The sequence below is a fragment of the Dermacentor albipictus genome, chromosome 1 (assembly GCF_038994185.2).
Source record: "Dermacentor albipictus isolate Rhodes 1998 colony chromosome 1, USDA_Dalb.pri_finalv2, whole genome shotgun sequence".
Classification (NCBI taxonomy): Eukaryota; Metazoa; Arthropoda; class Arachnida; order Ixodida; family Ixodidae; genus Dermacentor; species Dermacentor albipictus.
The window spans coordinates 78,897,254-78,917,297 of NC_091821.1; the positions used below are offsets into that span (position 1 = coordinate 78,897,254).

A 20,044-nucleotide genomic window follows, 5' to 3' on the forward strand; every position below is an offset into this window, starting at 1 on the left:
TCACCCATCGCATCTGTCAAAAAACATTTGTGATGAATTTATCGAGCCTATGGCAAAGGCTGTCAAGCAACGTCTCGTTGACGAAGTGAAACGCGCAAAATACTTTTTTATTTGTTGATTCGACTACAGACCTTACTCACGTTGATCAGCTGTCAGTTGTTTTACGATACTACTTAAATGGGAAAGTGTACGAACGCTTTCTTGGATTTGTTCCAATTGAATCGCATACTGGCTGGTATCTTTTCGATACCGTGATGTCCCTCTTGACGACCAATGGCATCTCAATTGATGATAGGGGCCAAGCTTATGATAATGCGAGTAATATGCCAGGAAAATACAAAGGACTGCAAGCTCAAATCAAACACCTGAACAAATTGGCAGTCTACGCCCCGTGTACTGGTCATTCACTGAACTTAGTTGCCGCATGTAGCGTTGACAGTTGCCTTGAGGCAGTCAAATTTTTCACTGTAATTCAGAGACTGTATGTGTTCTTTGCTGCCTCACCTAAGCGATGGAGGTATCTTTTGAACAGCATGGGCGGAACTGGCCAGCAGCTTGTTTTGAAAAGTCTCTCTGAGACCAGGTGGTCAAGACACGCTGAATCATGTAAGGCCATTCTGAAAAATTTCAATGCAGTCTTGTGCTGCCTTGAAGCTATATCAAAGAACGAGGAAGAAAACGGCGACACTAGGAACGAAGCGCACTCTCTCTTCAAGAAAATGACAAAACTAGAGACTGCCTTCATGGCGATTTTCTGGAGTGAGATCTTGGAGCGCTTTGACAAAACGAGCGTAGCACTTCAGAAACCAGGCCTAGACATTTCAACTGCTGTAGACCTGCTGAGCTCTCTAGAAGGCTTTGTTAATTCTTTGGGACCTCTATTTGATACATTCGAAGAGAGAGCACGCACGCTAAGTAACAATCAATGTTATCAGGATGAGGGTAAACGCATCGTTTTGAGTAAGCACCCGGACGGAAAAAGCGATAGTGCGCTACAAGGTAGAAAAAAGTTTATCGTAGAGATCTACAACGTTGTACTCGACAGTCTAGGCTCTGCTTTGCGAGCGCGAGAGGCTGCCTACACTGAACTCTGCGAAATGTTCGAATTCTTCAAATTGCCGACAGAAGTTGGGAGCGAGGCCGCTCTGGCACAGCAGGCTGAGAAGTTGGTGAAAACCTACAAAAATGATTTGGAGACAGCATTTTCTGCTGAAATGGCTCAGTCTGCGAACTTTCTGCACAACTCTCTGTGCCAGGACGCGAGTCCCCTGGGAATAATGAAGTTGCTGCACGAAAGAAAGCTTATTGATGTGTTTCAGAAACTTTCTATTGCTTTGCGAATGTGCTTAAGCATACCCGTGGCAAACTGTGAGACTGCCATCGTTTTCCAAGTTGTCGCTGACAAAAAATCGCCTTCGTTCGAGCCTCCTTGACGACAAGGTGAACTCGCTTGCTATCATGTCCATTGAAAGTGACCTCCTCCGCGATCTATCCTTCGAACAGACTATATCTGATTTCGCCAAAGCGAAGGCGCGAAAGATGCCATTTTAAAAGAGGACTGTTTGCGCTATACATGAATGTCAGCTTTTACTACCTTGTTATGGACTTGGATATAGGTCATTCTTGGAAGCTATATACCCACTGTTATTTAGAAAAAAAAAAGAAACACAGTAAATATGGCCTTAATATAAATTGAGCCGAGTCCAGTGAACAATATCCATGTTGACGTGCCTCTGATCGCACACCGACATCTCGTGATCAATGCAATGAAGTACGTAGAGCTCGTGCTGCATGCTTTTACTGAGTTACTTTACTACATACCGTAGGAGTTGTAAACGAACCTGGGTGGAACCTCATATCTGCCTGGGACCCCACATATACAACTGCAATTGTTTAAACTTTGGCACTTGTCTGGCACTCCACACTTGTTAGTTCCTAGTTCTTACAAGTCTGCCTATTACCTCCTTTCATTGAACTTTTTATGCAACCCTGTTGTATTTAACCCTACATTTCATTGTTCCTTGTGCACTCAGGTATATTACAACAGCTTTAAATTCAGTTAGAGCTCATGACAGCTCTAGGACATTGCTTATGCAGCAACTTCTCAATGGGCATTACTAAGGTAACTATTATAACATTAAATGCAAATTCAGCTGGAAGCAACACCGAAGAAAGCATTCCGTTGAAAAAGAAGCAATCGCATAAACTTTAAGCACTCCTCGTTATAGACACAGCTAGACTGAGGGCATAGACATCGCTATGTCTTCGTTTGCAGCATTATAGATTACTGAACTAATATTGTAACGGTCATGTTGTCTGCGGGCAAGGCTATTTCATCCATGTGAATATGTCACCGACAACACGGTAAGGCAAAATCTGACTGTTTGCTCTCCATAAAATCACTTGAAAGGCTAATAGGACAATTACGCATCGCTCATGTCACCATCCCTTCTCTTCGTTATAAGCTATGACCGCTAAATATCCTGCTAGGTCACGAGCAAGAATCGACACGATACCACCTTTTCTGCTACAGTACACTTTGCTACGGTTAACAAGTGAGCAAGTGAGGCTTGCCATGAGCGTTACTGGCAGCGTCCACGGGGCACACTTGGAACGTACCTAGATAACAGCTCCGGTATGAACACGGTGACCGAAAACGTGCAGTAGCTGACTGCTCCAGCGATCGGCAGGTATACACTTTGTAAATGTTGTCTGCCGTGAAGGGGGGAAGCCGCGCTATCCATTGTCTAAAGGTTGGCGTGCCTTCATCAGGTGTCGACATTCTGATCCAATTTCACGAGAGTTTATCAAAGGACAAAGCGAAACTCGCAGCTATGTGAGTGCAGCGAGCCCCACAGTTGTCCCCCGGCGGTGCGGCACGCCTGTGTACCTCACGTTCAGACTAGACTTAAAATGCCAGCTTCCCTTTGGTAGCGAAGTACTCACTGCTGCCATCTAGCCGATGGGTCTGACTTGTCAGATGGCATCGTTACGCTACGTTACGCAGTTGACCTGATCGCGACGTGCGTGCGTGTGCATGGGTTTCTGTTTACCGAGTGACAAAGTATGCCATTTGACCATCCACACACACACACTTGAAAGCGGGCGCTGTTGGCTGCACGCTGGAAAATCCAACAAGACAACGATTGAGCCCAATTTTTCTCTGTGAAGGCATTAGCCACACAAGTAATGTTTTCCTTTACTACTCATCCCCTGTTTGGGCAGTAAGGATTGCCTTTCGTGCCTCGCCGCGAAGAGTGGTAGCAGACGGTGAACGGGGTGCGCCATACACGCTTGCATTGCGGCTGACGCTGGGCAGTTCCCGCCATAACAAATTTCAAGTTGCACTTCCTGCACAGTGGCGTACCAACTATTCTTATACGGTCTGACACACACACATACACACACACACACACACACACACACACACACACACACACACACACACACACACGCACGCACACACGCACACACATTACTTGTTTCCCGACAGGAGCAATAACAGCAGAGATTTCATATTTTGAAGAAATGAAGGCCGCTTTTTGGTGACGCGTACTGAAAGTTTGAACTGCGTAGGTTACTTATGTGCTTTGAAAACAGTTACTGAATGCTCGCTTTCTCCCAATGTTTATGCGTTATACACGGAATTTAGTCGTTTTCCCGTGGTATCCTGGGTGAACTATGCGGGTCACGGTGTTTTAATTTATTCAAAGTACGAAGCAATGTTCTGAGGGACGGGCGATATATGTTTATTCTGGGTATGTTCATTACAGTCTTTGTAGAAAGTTATTCATTGAAGCGTTCCAGGGCGTCATATTGTCGCTAGTCAAAATGTTTCCCAGACTGCTAAAACAACTGCGCGAGATACGGACTTCAAATTCCGTGAAAATGGGGAGAGATTTAAGCGCAATGCGTTGCCAAACCTTCTATTTTCTGCTTTAAATGAAAGTGTTGCGGATAGTTACTAAACGCTCGCTTTTCCACCATGTGTTTTCGTGCATAATACGAGATGCGTAGCTTGTTTCTCCGGTGTCCTCGGTGAGCTAAACAAGGTATGTTGTTTATATCTGGGGAAGGTTAGGGCATGATATGGGCAATGTGCATGCAATATTCCAAAATTAGTGGGTGAAATGCGCATTTTTCAGCGTAATACGTATGCAAGTTGTGCATAGCGTTATTAGTCTGTTTTATGAGTGATGTAAAACTTGGACGGCTGCCCTGGCATAATTACAACTACAACTGAGGTCAAATATTGCGCACATAGGGGGAACAATACGCGGCAAGTTTATGTGCGATGGCAAATGCGCGTTGATCATATATAGATTTTAAAAAACTGTAAGCAAGCATTCGAAAGTATGACGCTGTAGGTATGACACTATAGGTTCCCCAATGTACCGAGAGAACTCTGCGTTTCAGATATTTCATACATCGAAGGGATAAGCAGTATTTTAAGTGCGATGTGCCGCTAAATTTTAACATTTCTGGCTTACTTAGAAGCGTTACGAATAATCGCTGAACCGTCATTTTTTTTTACTTTTTCATGCGTGATACATTAAGTTGTCCCGGCGTCCTCACTGAAATAAACGAGGCAGCTTCTTTATGTCTGGTGACATTATGAGGGGCAGGTAATGGGTGATGTGTATATAAGTTCAAACTAGATGGGTAATTGGGGATATCGCAATAAATTACGTATGCAAGCATTCTAGAGTGTTATGAGCGTGTCTAACGATCAGGGAAGAATTGAGCCCGCTGCCCTGACAGAACTATAAAAGCCACCAAGAGCAAATTTAGCGAAAATTGGTGGTACGCTATGGAAACTCTCTGTGCGAAGTGTTATGCGGTTGGATGAAACACAGCCTTTGTAAAAAACATTCATATTTAAGTGTTCGGTCGTGCGACATAGCCACTTTCAACAATGCTTCCCACTGTTGCCACATAGCTGTAGGTTACAACAGACGCATATTTTGTGGAAATGGAGGGGGGTCATAGTAAGTGCAATGCGCGACAAAATGTTTACGTTACTGGTTCAGTTAGTAGCGTCGCAAATAATTACTGAGCTGTCGTTTATTTTTCATTTTTGCTCCTATTTTCATGCGTCATAAGACGTTCCTAGTTGGTTTCAGCGATGTCCTCGATGAAGTAGACAAGATACTTTGTTTGCATTTGGCGAAAATAGAGGGGGCGGCATGGGCAATATGTAAGTAAATTTCAAAGACGGGGGACTAATTATGGCATTCACAGTAAAAACGCATGAAAGCGATCCGGAACTTTATAAATGAGTTTTACGAACAAAGAGGAATTTGTCTCGCTGCCCTGGGAGAACTGTGAACTCAACCTATATCAAATTTAGCAAAAATTTGGAGGGGGTGGGGGAGGGAGGACAGGTACCATGGTAAATGTTATGACAAGTAACATGTGTGCTGAGGTATTACTGGCTTTTTAAAAATTCCTACAAGAAGTGTTCAAAAGCGTTACACACGGCCAAAGTTTCAAACGGAACAGTCATATACACAGCAACTTTTTAAAGTGCGCGATGTAATTGCAGGAAACAAACTTTTTTCTGCAACTGTCGAAAAAAAAAAACAGCTTCGCTGGAAATTCAGTTGTAATTCTCCAAGGTCGCACACATCTGTTAAGTAGCACGGGTATCGAGTGACACCCCTTTTCTTGCGCAGCGCTTTCGGTTCACCTCCTGAGACGACCGGGAAGCAAATTCGAAACAAATCAGAAAAAAAAAACAGAAAACACAGTACAGTACAAAATTGATGGGTTTCATTATAGATATGATATAAGAGCATAAGTTTAGTTACAAGTTTAGTTAGTGAAGTGTGTGGAATAATTAGAATTAATTAGAAATCGCTGATTACCGCACACCAAAGCACATAATCGTAAACTTCCGCCATGGGAGTAAGACTTTGACTAAATTCTTGGAAACCCGGAAGTAGAAAGCGGAAGTACTGAGGTCACACACAAGAAGGTGGCATGACATTTAACCGAATGTCATATATATATATATATATATATATATATATATATATATATATATATATATATATATATATATATATATATATGACACGTGTACTTATCTTTACCGGGCGACCACGTTCCGCCGCCTAACAAATGTAATCACACAGCGCGGGACGTGCCTGCATGTATCGGAAGTTTCTGGAAAGTTATCGATGCTTCTACCCGGCTGTCTGTTGTCGCCGAACCTTATCTGATAACGCCCGCGCGCGCGCACGCTACGTCACGTCGGCGAAACGGGCGCACCGGCGTAGCCAACGTAACCGGCGGCTTCCGACGTGCCCCGACGGGCCCGGTGCTGATACGGCTCCTGAGCCATTCGCGCGTCGGAGTCGGCGGAACTCTCGCACCACAACGCATAGCGCGCGAAGAAAAAGGCGCCAACACAACTCCGCAGACGGCTTTTGCGGACGGCGCGCGACTTAGCGAACGTTCTGCGCATGCTCCGAAGATGGCAGCCGACGGCGCTTGCGTTGAAGTATAGAGGGGATGGCATCTCGGCTGGCGCAGCGCAACCGACGTAGCGTGACTGACCGCGAACGACGCTCGCCCGCGCGCCGATAACGTCGGACTATTAGCCCCGAGAAAGAGGAATGGCGCCCTCTCGCGAGTGACGTCACGGCCAGGACGCCGCTCGCTCCGGCTCGCTCGGCTGCCGCGCGCGCTCATTCCCTTCGTGTATGCTTGGGGTATAGGTAGCTCGAGCCGTACGTATTGAAGAATAAGTCGGCTTCTTTCAGCTGCCATACCTTAACCACAGTTTCTTCTTCAAAAGCGTGTGAGTCGAGAAACTTTGCGGCTTGGATATCGCAAGCTAAGTAGCGTTAAAGGGGTCTACTAGTTTTTGCAATGCATATATGCGCCGTGTCTATCGGTAAATTTTGACTAAAAAAAGAATATCTGCAAATCCAACGCGCGAAGTTGTGTATGATACTTCGCTAAACACTTAACATTCCTTTAGTATTTAGCTATGAGAGGTATTGCATTTTACGTGGAAGAAAAATTTGGTAATTGGCGTCAACATGTTATCTGATGTTAGAAAGACACTGCCCAGCGAAGCTGTCATCATGATTCCTATTACTCTGGTGTGTTGTTCTATTCAAATATGGCCATTCATTAATGCGTAAAAAAATAGTTAGGCGCGCATTTCTTATGAAAATGTTTGCTGCTACTTTCATCCCCCTCTGAAACAGGCCTCCAAAAAACGAATTGCTCATGGCTGCTAACACAACGGCGCGTCCTGTAGAGTATTTACATAGTTAATGCACAAACACCATAGTAGCAATCACCTGAGAGAAAAGTTTCGTTGTTTAGATCGAGAGCCACTCAACTGAAAGTGATGAAATATATCATAGTGGCCCTCAGTAGCCTTTATCGACAATATGGCACACCCCTGATCACGTAACGGTAGCAATCGACTGTCCGTATGGCGAGGCACGCTATGTTCGCGAAACCCATCAGTTCACTTCAACTTCGAATGAAAACCATAAAGCATTTTTTTACAGCGCCAACTGGAATGGCTAAAGTATTCTCGAGCTACTACTACGCAGCTTAGATTGCCTACAAAAGGAAAATTCAAGCACCTTTTTTCTCACCATGTCTCGATCCAGCGTTATTTAATTATACAAACGGATAACTATTCGCTTCGTCGGTACATAAAAGAGAACCTTGCAGGCTAATTTAAGTTTGCTCCAATCCAATCGCAAACATTCATAAAGAAAGCACCACAAGCCTTGCGTATACTTTCATTTGATTTCTGACGCTCCACAGGGGGAATTTCGATATCTTCAATATGTCCCATACTACTAGTCATTGACGCTTCGACTGCGTTCTGGCTGCAGCTATGCGGTCCAGCAGGCAAACTTCACTAAAAAAATTGGGCCGAGCAGCCTGTGTCAGTTTGCCAAACAGATTCGTCATGTATATTCCTCAAGCAACAAGCACCAGTAAATTTCTCAAGTGAGTTTGATTTGATTTATTAATTTCCATTTACACACACACATGTACAGAGGAGTGGTAAATGGAGGTGGATGAGGGAAAAAAGCCGCACAGACGCGGCTTGAGGTAACCTCACCTTCTTAGGTACAATATGGCTGCATGGGGTAACACATCAAGCGCCATATAAATTACATTTATATAGTGGCCATAAAACATTGCAGTTATACAATATATGAAAGCACAGTGAAATATTTCCATGATAACAATGCAAAACACACTGCGGCATTGAAATAAATAAATTATATACACTTGGTAACATAGACAAAAAAAGAGGAACATAACATGCATTATTAATCATTAACAAACGCGCTCTAAAGAGGTGAGTTGAACGTGTAGCACGGAAAAGGGAATATATATTGGTACATTCCTATTTGTACTCTGTAAATAGCTGTAAGCCTTCATTAACTTTACTTCAAATTTCCGCCGCTTAAAAAAAATAAACACGTGAAGAACCGCCTAATGTTGACAAGCAGTTAAAGAAGCAAGTGAGGCGTGTAGAATTTAAGCTCCAGTATTAGTTAAGTCACCGTGCTACTGCCGAGCGTTTCTGTGAGGAAATGCAAAAATTCGATATTATATCATGAACTACTCGTCGTGAGCAAACCAGTTTTAGCGGAATAAAATCAACGTAACTGCTGTAGAAGTCATATATAGCCAGCTTTGTGACATACTTGTTGCACCGCGGCAGGTATGGTATCATAACTGGATTCCTATAGGCTATGCTTTTGCGATTGTCGATCCGCGTATGAAAAACCCGCAATGGGCTGGTCTGCGTCGCTTCGGCTGGCACTGTAGCGTTGCCTTCGAGAGCTGCATTGTTGTCTAAGAAATTAGCTCTTCGAATAAATGTTCGCAAAGGAAGACGTCGCAAAAATATATTTGAGACGACCACCGTAAGTATACAAGCAGAGAGAACGAGGGCGAACAAACGAAAACACCGCAGAAAGCGCCCGGAAAACGCCCGAACTGTAGCAGACGACAGGCGCGAGTCCGCGCCCTGACGTCACGCGAGCGGCGCTCGCAGCGCCGCTCGCGTTCGTTCTCGGGGCTAATAAACGTGCCGTCGGCTGCTATCTTCGGAGCATGCGCAGAACATTCGCTAAGTCGCGCGCCGTCCGCAAAAGCCGTCTGCGGAGTTGTGTTGGCGCCTTTTCCTTCGCGCGCAATGCATTGTGGTGCGAGAGTTCCGCCGACTCCGACGCGCATGCCGACGCGCGAATGGCTCAGGAGCCATATCAGCGCCGGGCCCGTCGGGGCACGTCGGAAGCCGCCGGTTGCCGACGTGACGTAGCGTGCGCGCGCGCGGGCGTTACGTCGGTCTATAAACGGCCCTTTAAGGCCCGTTTATAGTCCGACGTTATCGGCGCGCGGGTGAGCGTCGTTCGCGGTCAGTCACGCTGCGTCGGTTGCGCTGCGCCAGCCGAGATGCCATCCCCTCTATACTTCAACGCGCGCGCCGTAGGCTGCTATCTTCAGAGCATGCGCAGAAGGTTCCCCAAGTCGCGCGCCGTCCGCAAAAGCCGTCTGTGGAGTTGTGTTGGCGCCTTTTTCTTCGCTCGCAATGCATTGTGGTGCGAGAGTTCCGCCGACTTCGACGCGCGAATGGCTCCGGAGCCAAATCGGCGCCGGGCCCGTCGGGGCGCGTTGGACACCGCCGGTTACGTTAAGGCCCGTGTATAGTCCGACGTTATCGGCGCGCGGGCGAGCGTCGTTCGCGGTCAGTCACGCTGCGTCGGTTGCGCTGCGCCAGCCGAGATGCCATCCCCTCTATACTTCAACGCGCGCGCCGTAGGCTGCTATCTTCAGAGCATGCGCAGAAGGTTCCCCAAGTCGCGCGCCGTCCGCAAAAGCCGTCTGTGGAGTTGTGTTGGCGCCTTTTTCTTCGCGCGCAATGCATTGTGGTGCGAGAGTTCCGCCGACTTCGACGCGCGAATGGCTCCGGAGCCAAATCGGCGCCGGGCCCGTCGGGGTGCGTTGGACACCGCCGGTTACGTTAGCTGCGCCGGTGCGCCCGACTATAGAGGTGTCGTTTTCGCCGACGTGACGTAGCGTGAGCGCGCGCGCGCGCGCGCGTGCGTTACGTCGGACTATAAACGGCCCTTTAGCTGCGCCGGTGCGCCCGACTATAGACCAGAACACGCTAGTCTCGCACACAGACTAACCGGACGCATATTCTCGCACCCGGGTTGCCCGGTCGACCGGCGCCGTTTTGTACTGGGCTGCCAAAGTGTGTTCGCCGGCGACCAGTAGACATGGCAAGCGCCAGCTCTAGGGCTCCAAAGTGCGGAAATGTGCCCGTTCACACGGATCCAAAGTAGAAGAAGTCATCTGGGCATCATTGCGTCGTGTTTGGATGCCAAAACAACCAGCGGAAAAGGAGCAGGTTGCTTAGCGCTGTTTGCGAAGAGCACAACACACGTATGGAATCGTGCCGGTGCGGTGTTTTCAGCCTGCGCCGATTTCCATCCGCAACGAAGAATGCCAAGCTGCGCCACCGGTGGATAGCTGCAGTGAATAGGAAGAACTACCAACCCAGTGAAAATGCACGAGTGAGTATTCGATCTGTGTATATTTTGGTGCCACGTTCAACTTTGCGCCCTACAAACGTAATACGTGTAACACGCAGGTTTGCTCCGAGCACTTTCTGGGCAACAAGCCTACAGAGCAGAATCCCGCGCCGGTGCTTCGCCTTGGCTATAACAAAAAGGCAAGCCTTTTCGTGTTTTCATTCAGGCAGAGCTCCCGACGGTTAAGCGGAACAGTTGAGTTTGCGGTTAGCGATACTTGCAGCTGGTGCACGGAATGACCATTAAGCGTGAACAACAAGTTGTAGGCCTTGCTGGTGAGCGTTATTGCTAATGAAAGTAAACCGAAATCTGCTCGTCACGTAGCATGCGTCCACAAAAACGTAAACGACGACTACTCGTCGCCGAAGGTGTTCTTGCAGCGCACCTACCTTTACGAGCTGGCCTTGCAGGTGTCATTCGTAACGAATTCGTTTGAGCCTCCTGAGCTCTAAACTGCGTGCGGGCTGTTATGCGGGGCAAAGCGCAAAATATTTCCGTTCATATGGCGAGGAAAATAAGGTGCTTAATTATTCTTGTATTTTGCAACAAAATTTTGATCGTTCTCACTAGTTTTTTTTTACTGTTTTCTAAGGGAGCGCCAACAATCCGATGGCCTCGCACAAGCGAAACAGGTCTGGTACCAGGTAGCTGCAGTTGGTGGGGCTAATTTCTTGGAATGCAGGTGCGGTTGTTGTCTTGTACCAAAGGGGTCCTGATGATGCAGCTTTAAGTAGGGATGGTAATTTTACGTGCCCTGTCATGGTTTGTGCAACTGTACAACACCTGCATCTGTCATGCTCACCCTGTTATACGGGCTTTGTCTGCACATGTAGTTGAACATTATAGCTACTGTAGTACCTCATTTTCCAATGAGTGCAGGTTTAGCATCATATGCTGCTTGTTCGAGTGCTGTAGGCTTTTGTTTTGAATGTTGTACTCTTAAGTGGTTGCACGATACAATTTGCCAGGTGCATTTTGTATTTCATTTTGAGAGGACTTTATATCTTCGCAACAGTGATGGCATGGGAAAGAACTGCAACCCTTCTTACTATAACATCTATTTTGTTTTCAATGTGCAGGTGGTGAAGGGCAGGCGTCTGCTAACCAGGCAGTCAAACGACTTCGCCAGTTGATTGCCAAACGCGGCCAACCCAGTAGAGACCATGACAAACAAGACCAAACTGAAACTGCAGATGACAGTGTTCTGCGTGCTTTAATAATATATGGCACCAACACAGTGCTGTAAATTCCTTCACAGGTTACGTGCCAAAAAGCTCACACGTGTTCTAGCATATAGCGCGCGGTTTGTACAAACGTAATAGCGTACCTACCCGATGTATTCGCTTCTGCTGTCTGCACAGCACTCAGTCTGGCCATTGCGGACTTGCATGAGGTCTTGAAGTTTGATTGAATCCAGACAGCGAAAATGACAGGTTAGAAAAAACGCGAAACACGCCTTCCGCCCAGCTAAAAAGCCCAAGTTTCGCTTTCGCACCGGGTCGCATCTCCCGGCGTGGCAGCCCAGGCCTGCTACTTCGCGGCGCTTGGGATAGATGGCGCGACCTGCGCTCATCAATATGGCGGCGCCCTTTGAATTCACGGTGTTCTGGTGTATAGAGGTGTCGTTTTCGCCGAAGTGACGTAGCGTGAGCGCGCGCGCGCGCGCGTGCGTTACGTCGGACTATAAACGGCCCTTTAAGGCCAAGATATAGTCCGGCGTTCTCGGCGTGCCAGGCCGCGGCAGGCGAAGTCGGATACGCTGCGCCAGCGACGCCAGGGGTGCAAGGATTTTGCTTCCTCTAGAGTTCGGCGTGCACGCGCAGCTCGAGGCTGGCGCCCTCTGTGCGTCCGGGAGCGCAACTTCACGGCCGCGGCGAACAGCTGTTTCCATGGCGCATGCGCGTCTTGCATATAAGCGCGCCGTTCGGGTAGCGCGCGCGCTTTTTCTGCTTCCTCGCGCTGTTTGTGCGCCTAAAACGAAAACTTTTGGGGCATGGCGTTAACTTGTCCTGACAGCCAGAAAGAAATTATAAGGTTTTAGGTGCCAAAACCACTTTCTGATTATGAGGCACGCCGTAGTGAAGGACTCCGGAAATTTCGACCACCTGGGGTTCTTTAACGTGTACCTAAATCTAAGCACACGGGCGTTTTTCGCATTTCGCCCCCATCGAAATGCGGCCGCCGTGCCTGACAGCCAGAACATCGCACTCATATTGCTAGTACTTCGGGTACGTCAAAAACGGAAGCGGACCATGTACATGCGAAAGCTATTCGACAAGCGCCCTCAACTCGGCGACTACCACCAGCTAGTACAGGAGCTGCGAAATGCAGCTTACCTGTGGCGAGACCACACTGCTTTCGTATAGCTTCCCACGCGTTGTTCTTCCGCTCTGTGTCGCGGTAGTCCATGCGTTTCACATCGTGTACACATGGATGGTTGCTAATCGCTTCAAACAGGCGTCCTCACTAGCGCTGTCATCACACACGGATGTTGAAAAAAATTGGAGGACGCTTAAGCTTCGCCTTCAAGAGTGGGACGCGACAGCGTTCCCGTCGACCCGCCAAGGGGTCGACAATGCGCTACGGCACAGCGATCACTTACGATGCGCCCCGCATCGGACTTAGCGCCCACCTATCACGCGGTGAGCGTCGAGCAACGCAGCGTTCGGCGTGGCAACGAAACGTGCGCCTGAGCGAACGGAACGAACCAAAGAACTCGGTGTCTCGGAGGGGAAACGATCTGCGCCAGCCAAACGTCGTGATCGGCACGGGCAGAGAGATAGATAGTTATCTAAACCGGGAGCACGGCGAAGCGTCGTCAGGGGAGAGGGAGTCCCGCGACGCGCCTGGCAGCGGTCCCAATGCGCGCGCGGCGCGCCTCCTGTCGGGGCAGCGCCGTACATTGAGAGGAGGGGGGTCTTCTGTGTTTGCCGCAAGATGGCTCTGCGTGTGCGGAAAGCGCAGAAGAAATGCAGCGGAAACGCACTTCGCAACTCGTGTAATTGTGACTTCTGTACGTTACATGTTCATAATTACCGATATACACCGCAGTATAACTTTCCACGGCTCGTTTCGAAGGCAACACCGCATTCACTAGAGGCGCGTTTGCAGCGCTTTGAAGCATCGAACTCGTGGCTGAGTGGTAGCGTCTCCGTCTCACACTCCGGAGACCCTGGTTCGATTCCCACCGGGCCAATCTTGGAAGTTACTTTTTATTTATGAAGCGCCTGCCGTGATTTATCGCTCACGGTCAACGCCGCAAACGCCGACACCGACGACACCGGCTTTTCTGCGACACGAGCTCCTTAACGCTATCGCGTTAAAAACCACAGCCGCACTGTCAGTACGCGCACCGCAGGCCGCCATTCTGCCTTCTGCTCGCTGCCGCTACAGCGCGCAGTGCATTCTGGTCTAGCGTCAGCCGCGTGAAATAGAACACGTTCTATCTCCGCGCCGGCGGCGTTGAGTTCGCCAAGCGCGCCTGGGCACGCCGGCTACGCCGTGACGCCGAACTGTAGAGTGCGCGTTTTTCACCGACGTCGCTTAAGGGCAAGATATAAGGGCAAGATATTGGCGGCGAGGAGTTACGGAGTCGCCATCTATCGGAAGCGCCTCGCTGGCGTAGTATGAGGGATCACGTGGCGCGCTCCTCATAGGTTTTGCTGTCAGCGCTCACTGAAAACACCACGCACGAGCTCTCCCGGAAATTTCTGTAAGTACTTTCGAAACGAGAGAAGTTTCTTACTGTCTAAATAATAATCTTGCGCAAACTGAAAGCACACAATCGTTTACAGACGCTATCTCTTTACCGAATACGCACAGTGAACGCCACTGCGCGCGGTCGCCGCGATGCATGGAGTCTCCCGAACCGGCTTCTTGCGTGAAAGGTAGGTAAACGCTGAGAGCAAACTATGTGATATCTGTTCTTATAGTGTTTGTATAACTAAATGGAGTGTAATAGAACGAAGCCTCAATGCAGCGATTGCGCAGATTCGCAGCGACCGACTGCACGTCTGCATGCTTGTCCGCGCACTGTTTCGCTTTCTCCGTGCGCGCGTTTTCGCACCGTGCCATGAGCTTTAGGCCGCAGAATATGAGCATTTGACAGTATACAAGCAACCATTGTTGCGTGGGCGCTATCAGAGCTGTTCAAAAATAATTTCATTGTAGAGACTTCGACGCCTACGGGGACTGTGATGTGCCGTCGCGACGATTCAATATTTTTGTTTCTTCTAAATTCTTTGACCTTTCAATACTATTTCTCGAGTTGCGTCGCACTGTATGTTTATCGGTGTTCTCAGCGTGCAATTTCCCACTGCTCCTTTTTTGTAATCCAGTGCATTAATTCATAACACAAACATGACCATATGCCATGCTTTTTTTTAAATGTGCTTCTTACCGCTGCCTTTCCACTCCACTGAACTTGCCAGTATCTATAGCATCGACAAGTTTATAGACCAAACCATCATGACATTAGTCGGGTAGCGGACTCGGGCGAGCGTCTTAGTTCGCGTTTTCAGAACATCGCAGACCGGGCGCCGTAGCAGAAATCTTCCTCGCGTCTGTGCTTGCTGCATACCCGAGTTGTAGCCGATGACTGTTTGCCGGTTTTATGTTTCGCGAGCCAAGCTTCACACAGCTTCTTGTCCTGCGGCTACGTGCGAAGAAGGCTGACACCGGCCTCCGTTACGTGCGTCCGGCCCTGCGGCACCGAGCAGTAGCCTACCATGTTGCGCGCCTTCAAAGGCAGCCACTACCTATTGTAGTGCTTTCAAGCGTTGTAAAGGAGACACTCGAAGCGGGAAAATTTCGCCACTAAATGAGGACCGCAGCGTACGAGGGAATTTAAACTCATTTTCAGCTCGCTTCGGCGCGCCCGAAGCAGCTGACGCGGCCGCTATGTCCACGTGATCCCTCCTAGCACGTCACGCCGATGGTGGCGCCAGTTTTTCCAGTGGTGGAGCTCGAGGCCAATAGTCCGCGGTTCTCGGCGCGCCAGGCCGCGGCAGGCGAAGTCGGATACGCTGCGCTAGCGACGCCAGGGGTGCAAGAAACATAGAGTTACTATACTGACTCTAGAGGACAAGCTACCCATAGGGCCCATGCATTAAAATCGGGAACCTCAAGAGCGCCGCCATGTTGCTACGCGCCGAGGTTGCCAGCTCCTGAGACGCTTGCTAGACTTGGTGACAGTAGTCAGTTTTAATCCGGCAACAGTAGCAGCGTAGCAGCATGGCGTCTCGCTTGAAGTGTTGTGATGTGTGCGTGCAGCCGTGTGTTTGGGCTTCATAAGTCGGTTCTTTATTCTATGTTGCGGGATGGTGTAGGTGTGGTCCATGTTGGCCGTAGAGCTGGCAGTTATGCAACCGAGGGATGATCCTGTTCAAGCTTCTGGCGTTATGCGGTTTTCAGCGGCCACGCCTGTTGCAGGAGTGTCACTCGACGACGTTACGAGCTCGAAGCTGTGGTCAGATTCCTCGTTGGCGTTCCGTAATTATCTTCGCACGGGCGCGGTATGTTGCAAAAGCCGCTTTCGCGATCTATCGTCGTGACGATAGATCGGGTTTTTTATTATTATAAGTAATGATCCAGCTGTAGGGCACATGTAACCGACAAACGGAAGTCTCAGGAGAGCACCTGAGATGGTAGTAGAGCAGGCGGCGCAGGAACTCCAGGGCACCCGAGGGACAGTGGGGGGATCAAAGCTCGAAGCAGAACGGTACGTAGGTTGGGGCCGCCGAGGCAGGTGTGTGCCAGGGAGTGTTCGCACGGACAGCTTCCCTGGCACGCGCAGCCGTGCCTCGCAAGGTCGAGATACTTTAAAGGCACCTGCGCCCATGGTCTTTCTTTTGCCTCGGCGCAGTGAGCACGATTAACGAGAATAATGTGGAGGGCATCCGGTGCAGTCGCGAATGCATCATGACAAATGTAGCTCGCGTCGCCTGGCGTCTGTAGTAATATCAGAGTTGGTTGTATGAACTTTATGCATAATACGTTTTGTTACGGTACCTCAACGGAATGGGTCTAGAGGACGATGTTGGTACATTTTTTCGTACCGCCCTAATCCTATACCCCCACTACAAACACACACATACCCCCTTTTTTTATGTATACATACAATTCCTTGCCATGACGGATCATAGCCTCCTTTATTTTTGAAAAATAGAGGAGGCTATGGACCGATTGACCAGTTCAAGTTGTCAACTTGTCAGTAACTGTCGTAGGAATCACTGTAATAAACATAATTCCACGATCGGATTGTTTACTTTCATTTTTTGTTGTAACACTGAGGACTACATAGAACTTTATTTTGTATATGTGAGAGAAGTATGTGGATATCACGAGCTTAAGCCAATGTGCGATACACAGACAAAGCAGCTGCTACAACATGAACTGCATTGAGGGCCACACAACACATACGTAATTAAAGGTGCAAAATATAGGGGGAAGCTTCAAAATGCGCTCTGTAGCACTGCAAAGTATAACATATATTGTATGTGTACAATAAATGTTAAAAAATACAATGCATCAATGTACCATTTGCCTTCAAGTTTATTATGAAGTTCAAGTTTACTGAAGTTTATTATGAGCATATGTACAACAGGGATCAACTAACACACCCGCAGTCGAGGTGGCTGTTCGAGGTGTGCTGGCTGCCTCAGTGTAAGAAAAAGAAATTGGGTAAATGTCGACACCAGTGCCACTGCTTCTTGCCTCTGACCTGCACGTGCCTCTGCGGCATCTTTGTGCACAAGTGTGCTGGCGTGGTGAGGCGTAGGAGTCATCCGAGAGAAAGAGTATTGTTTACATGGAGGAGTGGCTGTTCACATTGCCTGTCACTTTCCTTCAAATGTTTCCTTGGCGACTAGGGTGACACACCCGCAGTCAAGGTGGCTGTTCGAGGTGTGCTGGCTGCCTAAACGAAATAAAAAGAAATTAGATGAATGTCGATACCAGTGCTATTGCTTATTGCCTCTTACCTGCATTTGCCTCCACGGCCTCTTGGTTTGCGGAGTCTGTATGAGGGAGCTGCTGTGGCTAGGCGTAGGCATTGTCTAAGCAAAAAGAAAAGGCCCTTTAAATGGGGAATTATGGAAATAAATGCAGTTATGTCTGCTTCTTGCACTCTTCTTGCCTAAAAGTTTTCAAACATAGTGTCCAGAACACACCAGCACTTTGACTGCTTCTGCTTTTTACCTGCAGGTGTTGTTGCGAGATCCTTAGTATGGCTGCGTGCAGCATTGTAACACTTGGTGGAGGCATTTGAAGTGGTAGCCAAAAATATAAAGAATCATCCTTGTCTGCACAAATGCTTTCAATTTCTAAATGCAGTGGTAACTATCACTATTGGTGCAAGGCCCCCCCACATCTATGCGGCAAGTGCCATAGCTCGAAACTGAATTGTTCCTTTATGTTTCACAAGGCATCTGATATGTCCACATTAGATGTGATGTGTTTGTTTTTATTTATCCCAGTGTGGAGAGAGCATCATTAAATGGCTGAAGTACTATAGTGCCAAACAGACGACACAAGAAGAGACACGGACGAGCGCTTATGTCCGTGTCTCTTCTTCTTGTGTCGTCTGTTTGGCGCTATAGTACTTCAGTAATATGCACCAACTAGCCCAACAAAAAGTTCTGCTGAAATATCATTAAATGTTTTGTTTATTTTTGCGTGTCTTGTTTTTTGGTTTATTTCTGAATTTATCATGATGCTAAAGTGACTTATGTAATGGCAATCAGCTTTTGTTTTGCAGAAAAACAATGCATTTCCTGACCCATTGTTTGACATCCCCTCACTCGCATAATTTTGCAGAGTATTCTACCTATATTGACTTGCTTGACCTCCACTAAAGGGTCTTGCATTTTTAAATACGACTCTTTCCTTAAAATCATTCGACACTTCTCATAATTTCTGTACCTTGGGCTTCTGATACTCTGCAGTCACCATTTTTGCTTGTTTCTGACTAGAAATGTCTTGTTTAATTTAGAGCTTAAATTTTACCTTTGGAACACACGGAAGGGCTTGCCATTGCATATCTGCATAAAAGGGAAACATGTTTCATTAAACATTTGCAAAATCCCATTGAAGATTGATGAATGCAGCTTGCAGTGTGATATGACTGAATGAGCCATAAAAGTAACTCATCTCACTTGGTAAATGAAAGCACATATTAGTGTGATGCACAAGATACGTTACACTAACGTGGTGGGTTCTCTTGCTTATAAAGCAAAATAATCGGTGCACGAGAAAAAAATTATTTTTGCATAACCCTTGTACACACTGACTTAAGGAAAATGAGCTGGAGCTGTCCACATGATGTACTTATTTTACCTGCGAGTACGGTCAACAAAAATGTGTCCCAGCTGCTTAGTGGTATTCCGGATTATGTCAGTATTGCATATGTGCCTGTTGTCGAAAATAATTGAATTTTGAAAGTGCTCCCAGGGATCTGATGTGCATATCTGCAGTTTATGGGTACATGTAAAAGACTCAGCATCAAGTGCAAGTGAACGGTCCCACAGGCCCGGAGTCGATCATGCAAATAGATTCGCTGCACAAATTTGTGACCAGAAAAGATATGCCACATGAAATGGCATGCAAGGAAGTGTTGAAAATATTGCACAGTTAATAAAACGCCTAAGCTATTAATATGTGGCTTGATGCACTCGTTATGCAAAACGGAGGTGAGGCGTGCAGACAGGAAACAAGAGTAGAGTATTTACAAGCAAACAACACGCGCGCCGCCCACTTCTCTACTCTTGTGTCCTGTCTGCACGCCTCACCTCTGTTTTGCATAATGAATCCTTACGAACTAGCTCAGCTTTCTGTCGTTCTAAGTCTCGATGCACTCTATTTCGTCCGCATTAGGCACTCGCCTCTTGATTACTGCGTGGCACAGAAATACTCGGTCATCAGGCTGTTTTTCTGCTGTGGCCTTTGTAGAAGCATGATTGTTCAAAGTGCAACAATTAAACAGATTCTTTGAGTTGCTTGTGGCTTCGCCAGTGCAATTCCGGTGCGCTGGTCCGCCTGTCCAGCAATTTCCTACTAAAGGGAAACCTGCAAATAAAAACACCGCTCCGCATGCAGAAAAATGCTCTACTGTGACGCTTCTCGAACGATTGTGATGTACCACAAGAGCTGCCTACTCGCGTGATATTCTCAACAAGGAGATAAATTCGTTTACTTACATGTGAAGGTATATGCCAGACCACTTCGGGGCTTCTGTGGCACATAAGGCACGAGTGTGTCATAGCGTCCGATGTCGACGCGCGATCGCATGTCAAACGAAACTACTACGCATCCAAAAAACAGATTCGAAACCGAAATTCGCGTCATCCTTTATTGCATGAATGCGTACATCGTGATTTACATAAGTCACGGACTTAGCGATCGCTTTCTGTAAACTTAATATTAACGTACCACCTTCATAAAGCCATCAGGTATGC

At 47.7% G+C, this 20,044-nt stretch overlaps 1 long non-coding RNA gene across 1 annotated transcript; it reads left to right on the top strand.

Moving 5' to 3' along the window:
* Positions 1-10,185: 10,185 nt before the first annotated feature.
* Positions 10,186-12,206, top strand: LOC139055352 (uncharacterized). Its single transcript, XR_011511694.1, has 3 exons — positions 10,186-10,574; positions 10,652-10,732; positions 11,672-12,206. It is a non-coding gene; the product is annotated as an uncharacterized lncRNA (long non-coding RNA).
* Positions 12,207-20,044: the final 7,838 nt, after the last annotated feature.